The sequence below is a fragment of the Capra hircus genome, chromosome 24 (assembly GCF_001704415.2).
Source record: "Capra hircus breed San Clemente chromosome 24, ASM170441v1, whole genome shotgun sequence".
NCBI lineage: Eukaryota > Metazoa > Chordata > Mammalia > Artiodactyla > Bovidae > Capra > Capra hircus.
The window spans coordinates 37,291,683-37,298,522 of NC_030831.1; the positions used below are offsets into that span (position 1 = coordinate 37,291,683).

A 6,840-nucleotide genomic window follows, 5' to 3' on the forward strand; every position below is an offset into this window, starting at 1 on the left:
GGACTGATCCCCTTTAGAATGGACTGATTGGATCTCCTTGCAGCCCAAGGGACTCTCAAAAGTCTTCAACACCACAGTTCAAAAGCATCAGTTCTTTGGCGGCCAGCTTTCTTTATAGTCCAACTCTCACATCCATACATGACTACTGGAAAAACCATAACCTTGACTAGACGGACCTTTGTTGACAAAATAATGTCTCTGGTTTTTAATATGCTGTCTAGGTTGGTCTTAACTTTCCTTCCAAGGAGTAAGCATCTTTTAATTTCATGGCTGCAATCACTATCTGCAGTGATTTTGGAGCCCAGAAAAATAAAGTCAGCCACTGTGTCCACTGTTTCCCCTTCTATTTGCCATGAAGTGATGGGACTGGATATATTATGAGATGGCTGGATGGCATCACTGACTCAATGGACATGAGTTTGAGTGAACTCCGGGAGTTGGTGATGGATAGGGAGGCCTGGCATGCTGTGATTCATGGGGTCGGACACGACTGAGCGACTGAACTGAACTGAACTGAAAAGTCAATGAGCTACTTGCTATAATATTTACGTATCTCTAGGGGGATGTGTGTACACGCTAAGTCGCTTCAGTTGTGTCCCACTCTTTGCAACTCCATGGACTATATAGTCCATCAGCCTCCTCTGTCCACAGGATTCTCCAGGCAAGAATACTGGAGTGGGTTGCCATGCCCTCCTTCAGGGGATCTTCCCAACCTGCAGATGGAACCTGTATCTGTCTGTGTCTCCTGCATTGCAGGCGGGTTATCTGGGAAGCCCCTAGTGGGAATGATATGTTCTAACTCTCTAACAAGCCAAGTGCCCTGTAGTGGGAGGGTGAGTAGCATTCAGCTTTTAGGAAAAAGCTTAGATCTCTTTCAGGAAAATGAAACCTAGATAGAAGATAGAAACTGTCCATGGGGAAACGTGTTTTTCTCCCTGGGCTTTGTTTGGGGACTACATCAGAAATAATGCAGATACGTTCAGGGAACTACTCATTGTTAGGGAAAGATTTTTCTGCCCATTTTTGGGTTCTTTTTTTGTTTGTTTGCTCATCTTGTTGTTTAGCCACTCAATGAGGCATGCAGCGATCTTAGTTTCCCAACCAGAGATCAAACCCATGCCCCCTGCAGTTGGAGGAGGTTGGGAACCCCCAGATACTACAGCTAGAGAGAACTTTCTGAAGTACAGATGGAAGCATGCCCCATCTGAGGTTAAAAACCTTCAATAGCTCCTTACTACCCTTGTATTCCTGATAGAGGACAGAATTTTCTGGTGAGTCCAGGCCATTAGGCATCTGACTCGTTTCTTAATTCAATAATAAACAGTATTTTAGCATCATCTGGGAAACATGATGGATCTCAGAAAATCGTTGAGCCCCATGAATGTGTTTGCAAACGCTGATATGTACTCGGACACACCCAATTTAATGATAAATTGCATTAGACTTTCCAAGATTTAGAATATCTGGAAGAGAAGATTAATTATATATAATTTTCCTCATTTTATTGCTTTACGGTATATGTATTTTTATCCACGGAGCAGGAAACAACCATATTTTCAGAGCCTGAAGTGTCTAAAGATCATTTGAGTCTAGGAGAGAGCTACAGCACCCCTCAACCCCAGGCCAGAAAGTCTTACTTTGTGTAAGACTGAGGTGTAAACTGAGTCCACTGAGTTAAACTATGGATGTGGAGGGTGGTTGGTAGTGAAAGGAAGAGCTGGGAAGGACCATGGAAGTCTATGGAAGGGAGGAACGCAATGTCAGTGTCCTTTGCCACAAGGGCACTTATTTCCTGGGCCACTGGCTCCTTGGGAGGATGGAGGTGGGGATGGTCAGGGAGTGCTTTTTCTCATTCATTGTTGAAGCCCCAGTACCTGACACACAATAAGTATGTGATGGGCAACAAATGCTGCATGGGTTGGTGAATAAATGAATGATCACTTCTGATAAGGCATCACGGTTATCTATGTTTATGTGTCTGTTTTACTCTTCTGTCTCAATAATTCTGTGCTCAGTATTGGTGGAATCATCTTGAGTTGCACAGCTTAGCAAGGAGGTAGGTTGGGCGCTTAAGAGCCAATGTTCTCACTCCTAGCTCAGTTTTCACATCCCTAACAACACATTGCTTCTTTAATGCTGCCCCATTAAAACAAAATGCTCTTAATAACTTGCTCCTCTTCTGAGTGCTTCTCAGAAGCTCACAAACCATAAGTTTTTCTTTCTGACAGTCCAGTTTCGTTTCTTTTTAGTGACTCCTTTTATTAGTAAGCAACATTTTTTTTTTAAGCAGTGAGTTTCAATATTCAAAACTGCCATCTTGTATTTTAGGTAACTATGCATGTTTTAGTTAATTTATTTAAAATAGCACCAAAAAAAGTGTGTCCTTTTGAATTTGTCTTCATTCTTAATGTCAAACCTGGTACTACAATGTCTCAGTGATAGTAGGTGCTGTCTGAAGAAGAGTTCAGAGTATTTACCAGTATAGAACTTTACCTCTAGATTCTTACTGATCAAAGCACGATGTATTAAAATTAAAACTTTCAGAAAAATTTGCCCAGAATTCAAACAAAACTAACAAGCATTAGTATCTATTTTGAATTAGATTTATGGTTTTTGGCAGACTATAATAAGTTTTCAAAAGAATGACACATTTTAACATTTCAGCACTATGTTATATAGTTTTAGATGATTTCAAGGAAATTTAATACTTGTGAATATGCATAGAGGTTATACAGAGAACTCTATTAATGGAAAAATGATAGTTCACAATATTACATGAGCCCCAAATGAACTTATCTGTAATGTATAAGTGTTCAAACTTGGGAGACAGATAAATTTGACTTTTATTCCTGGCTATGTCAATTACAAGCCATATGATCTTCAGCAAGTGGTTTATCCTTTATGTTTTCGTTTCCTCAATTCTAACATCGGAGTATTCCTGGTTGCTCAAATGGTAAAGAGTCCACCTGCAATGCAGGACACCCAGGTCCAATCCTTGGGTCGGGAAGATCCCCTGGAGAAGGAAATGGCAACCCACTCCAGTGCTCTTGACTGGAGAATTTCGTGGACAAAGGAGCCTGGTGGGCTGCAGTCCGTGGAGTCACAAAGAGTCTTATCTAGCAAAATTAATTAACATAACTTCCTCAATCACTCAATGAATGGGAGTTATTAATATAACATTCATAGTAAGAATATCAATCCCTAATATATCAATGTATCAATAGCATATTGAAAAGCAGAGACATTACTTTGCCAACAAAGGTCCATCTAGTCAAGGCTATGGTTTTTCCAGTGGTCATGTATGGATGTGAGAGTTGGACTGTGAAGAAGGCTGAGCACCGAAGAATTGATGCTTTTGAACTGTGGTGTTGGAGAAGACTCTTGAGAGTCCTTTGGACTGCAAGGAGATGCAACCAGTCCATTCTGAAGGAGATCAGCCCTAGGATTTCTTTGGAAGGACTGATGCTAAAGCTGAAACTCCAGTACTTTGGCCACCTCATGTAAAGAGTTGACTCATTGGAAAAGACTCTGATGCTGGGAGGAATTGGGGGCAGGAGGAGAAGGGGACGACAGAGGATGAGATGGCTGGATGGCATCACTAACTCGATGGACATGAGTCTGAGTGAACTCTGGGAGTTGGTGATGGACAGGGAGGCCTGGCGTGCTGCAATTCATGGGGCCGCAAAGAGTTGGATACGACTGAGTGACTGTACTGAACTGAACTGAATGTATCAATCGAGATTTCTTAAAATATATATATTATTTATTTAAAATTTTGACCACACCATGGGACATGCAGAATCTTAGTTTCCCACCCAGGGATTGAACCCAGGTCCCCTGCATTGGGGGTGTGGAGTCTTAACCATTGGACCACCAGGAAAGTCCCCCAACTGAGGTTTTTATTTACAAGGAAAAGAAACTATTTCTGGCTATTTTAAAATTAGAAACAGGCCAATAGTTAAAACTCTGTGCTTCCAATACAGGGGATGCAAGTTCAATTCCTGGTGGGGAAATTGGGGAAATTAAGACCCCACATGCTGCCCAGTGTGACTGAAAAATAAAAATATAGAATAAATTAAAGCAGAAACAGTATTTTTGACTAGGAAACTGAATTTGCTGGGAGGCTGGCAAACCTTACTTGAAAACTACTTGGTCAGAACACAATTAAAGTCATGAATTGGTTTTATGAGAAAAGCATGGCCCTTGCATAGTGCACACCACTCCACACTGTGGCCGCCACATGCTGAGAGTCCCATTAATGTCTGACTGGTCACATGGATGCATCTCAGGGGCCTAGGAGACTGGAACAAGTTGTCTGCCGCTGGCAGTCACACCTTCGTTGGAGATGTGCTGTCTGTCACTTAGGTTTATATGATGGGAAATTCTCCAAACCTAGGAAGGGAGAGAGACATTGGGTGGCCCAAAATATGCAAGTACATCTTGCACATCCCGGGAAGCCACACGTTTGGGAAACCAGTTTGACACTTCTCTTTTTCACATGCCACATGCCCAAATCATTAGCAAATCTTTCAGCCTCATCTTCAAAATCTATCTAAAATCTGACCACCCCCCTTCAGCTCCACCATTACCAGCATAGATCAAGCCCTTATTATCTCTTGCCTGGATTACTGACTCAGCCTCCTGGCTGGTCTGTTGGTTTCTGCATTTGGCCCCTTACAGTTTATTTTCAACTTAGATGTCAAAGAAGTTCTCTTTCTAAACATTGTTTAATCGGTAAGTCGTGTCCAACTCTTTTGCAATCCCTGGACTGTGGCCCACCAGGCTCCTCTCTCCATGGGATTTCCCAGGGAAGAATACTGGAGTGGGTTGCCATTTTCTTCTCCAGAAGATCTTCCTGACCCAGCGATTGAAACCAAGTCTCCTGAATGGGCAAGTGGATTCTTTACAGCTGAGCCACCGTGATCAGATCTCAAATCCTATTTGAGTCCACTTATTCGAGGTACCTAGAATAGTCAAATTTATAGAGTCAGAAAGTACACAGGTAGATGCCAGCGGTGAGGTGTGAGGAGGGGGAATGGTGACTTGGGGTTTGATGGGGACACTGTTTCAGTTTAGAAAAGTGAACGATTCAAATGGATGATGGTGAGAGGTGCCCAACAATGTGAATGTACTTGGTGCCTCTGAACTGTACAGTGAAATATGGTTGAAATAGTATGCTTTATATTGTGTGACTTTTTACCACAATAAACAGCATTAAAAATATGTCAGACAGCCCCATCCAAATAAATAAAATAAAAATACATCAGACCTTATCACCCCTGTGCTCGAAGTCCTCTGATATGTCTTATTACCGTCAGTGCAAAAGCCAGAGTTACGACAGTGACCTACGATACCCTTTACAGTATTCCTTCTCTCCCTCATTTGTCTCTCTGTTCGAATCCTCAGTTACTGTCACAATGCCATCCTTGCTCAGAACTCAGGATCTTTGTCCTTATTTTTCCCCCTGCCAGGATCATTTGTCTCACAGATCATTACAACTTGCTCCTTCACTTCCCTCAGTTTTCTGCTCAAATGTCACCTTATCAGAAAATGTCCTCTGACCACGCTATAAAATTATGACCCTCTAGCCCCTGGGACTCCACATTCTTTGAAACTCTTCTCCATAGCACATTGATCTCCAACCAGACATTCTGTATGCATGTTAGTCGCTCAGTTGTGTCTGACTCTTTGCAGCCCATGGATCGTAACCGGCCAGGCTCCTTTGTCCATGGAATTCTCCAGCCAAGATTTCTGGAGTGGGTTGCCATTTCCAGTCCAGGGGATCTTCCCAATCCAGGGACTGAACCCATGTCCCCTGCATCTCCTTCATTAGAGGTGGATTCTTTACCTATGCTGCTGCTGCTAAGTCATGTCAGTCATATCCAACTCTGTGTGACCCCATAGACAGCAGCCCACCAGGCTCTGGTATCCCTGGGATTCTCCAGGCAAGAACACTGGAGTGGGTTGCCATTTCCCTCTCCAATGCATGAAAGTGAAAAGTGAAAGGGAAGTCGCTCAGGCATGTCTGACTCTTAGCGACCCCATGGACTGCAGCCTACCAGGCTCCTCCGCCCATGGGATTTTCCAAGCAAGAGTACTGGAGTAGGGTGGCATTGCCTTCTCCATCTTTACCTATGAGTCACCTGGAAAGTCCCATTCATGTTTATATACAAGCAAAATCAGCAGAATCATGTTTTCCATTTCATTCAGTAGAGTGAAAATCATGAAAACCCAGGAAGGAGAAATTTTTATCTAAGCAGTCAGTGATTAGAAAATTTGATCCTTCTTTGCTGTTCAGGAACCTGGTATTTGTGCTATAATTGAATCAGAATGCACAGGGTAATTAAGAACAAAATGAAGAGGGGTTTGTGATATTTCACAATGAGCTTGATGTGGAGGCAAACAGCAATGTTCCAAGCACAACTAAGTGCTTAGTATAAGCAATACCAGTCCATTTAAAAATCCTGTAAGGTACTCAGTTCCTTATTGAGGCATGGGCTTTGCTACCATGGAAATGCAGTTGACCGCACCCTGAAGTGTCTCTTAAGTGAGAAAACACTGAGCAGGAAGAGGAGGAAGTTATCATTCTTGCGGTGGCACTTAAGAACCAACTACATGACACTCCTGAAAAAGAATAAAGTGAGGTGGTTTGCTCAATAGGATCTCAAAGCAAAACAGAACTAGAAAATGAAGACAGTACAATAAGAGCAGGGGTAGGGGCAGAAATCAACCAACAGAACAGACCAGAAAATCCAAGAACAGGAAATTCCCTGGTGGTCCAGAGGTTAGGACTCTGCACTTTCAATGCAGAGGGCCTAGGTTCAATCCTTGGTCAGGGAA

The 6,840-nt window shown here is 42.7% G+C and overlaps 1 non-coding gene across 1 annotated transcript; it reads left to right on the forward strand.

The window, feature by feature from the left end:
- On the forward strand, positions 6,768–6,840 carry TRNAE-UUC. Its single transcript has one exon. It is a non-coding gene; the product is annotated as a tRNA-Glu (tRNA).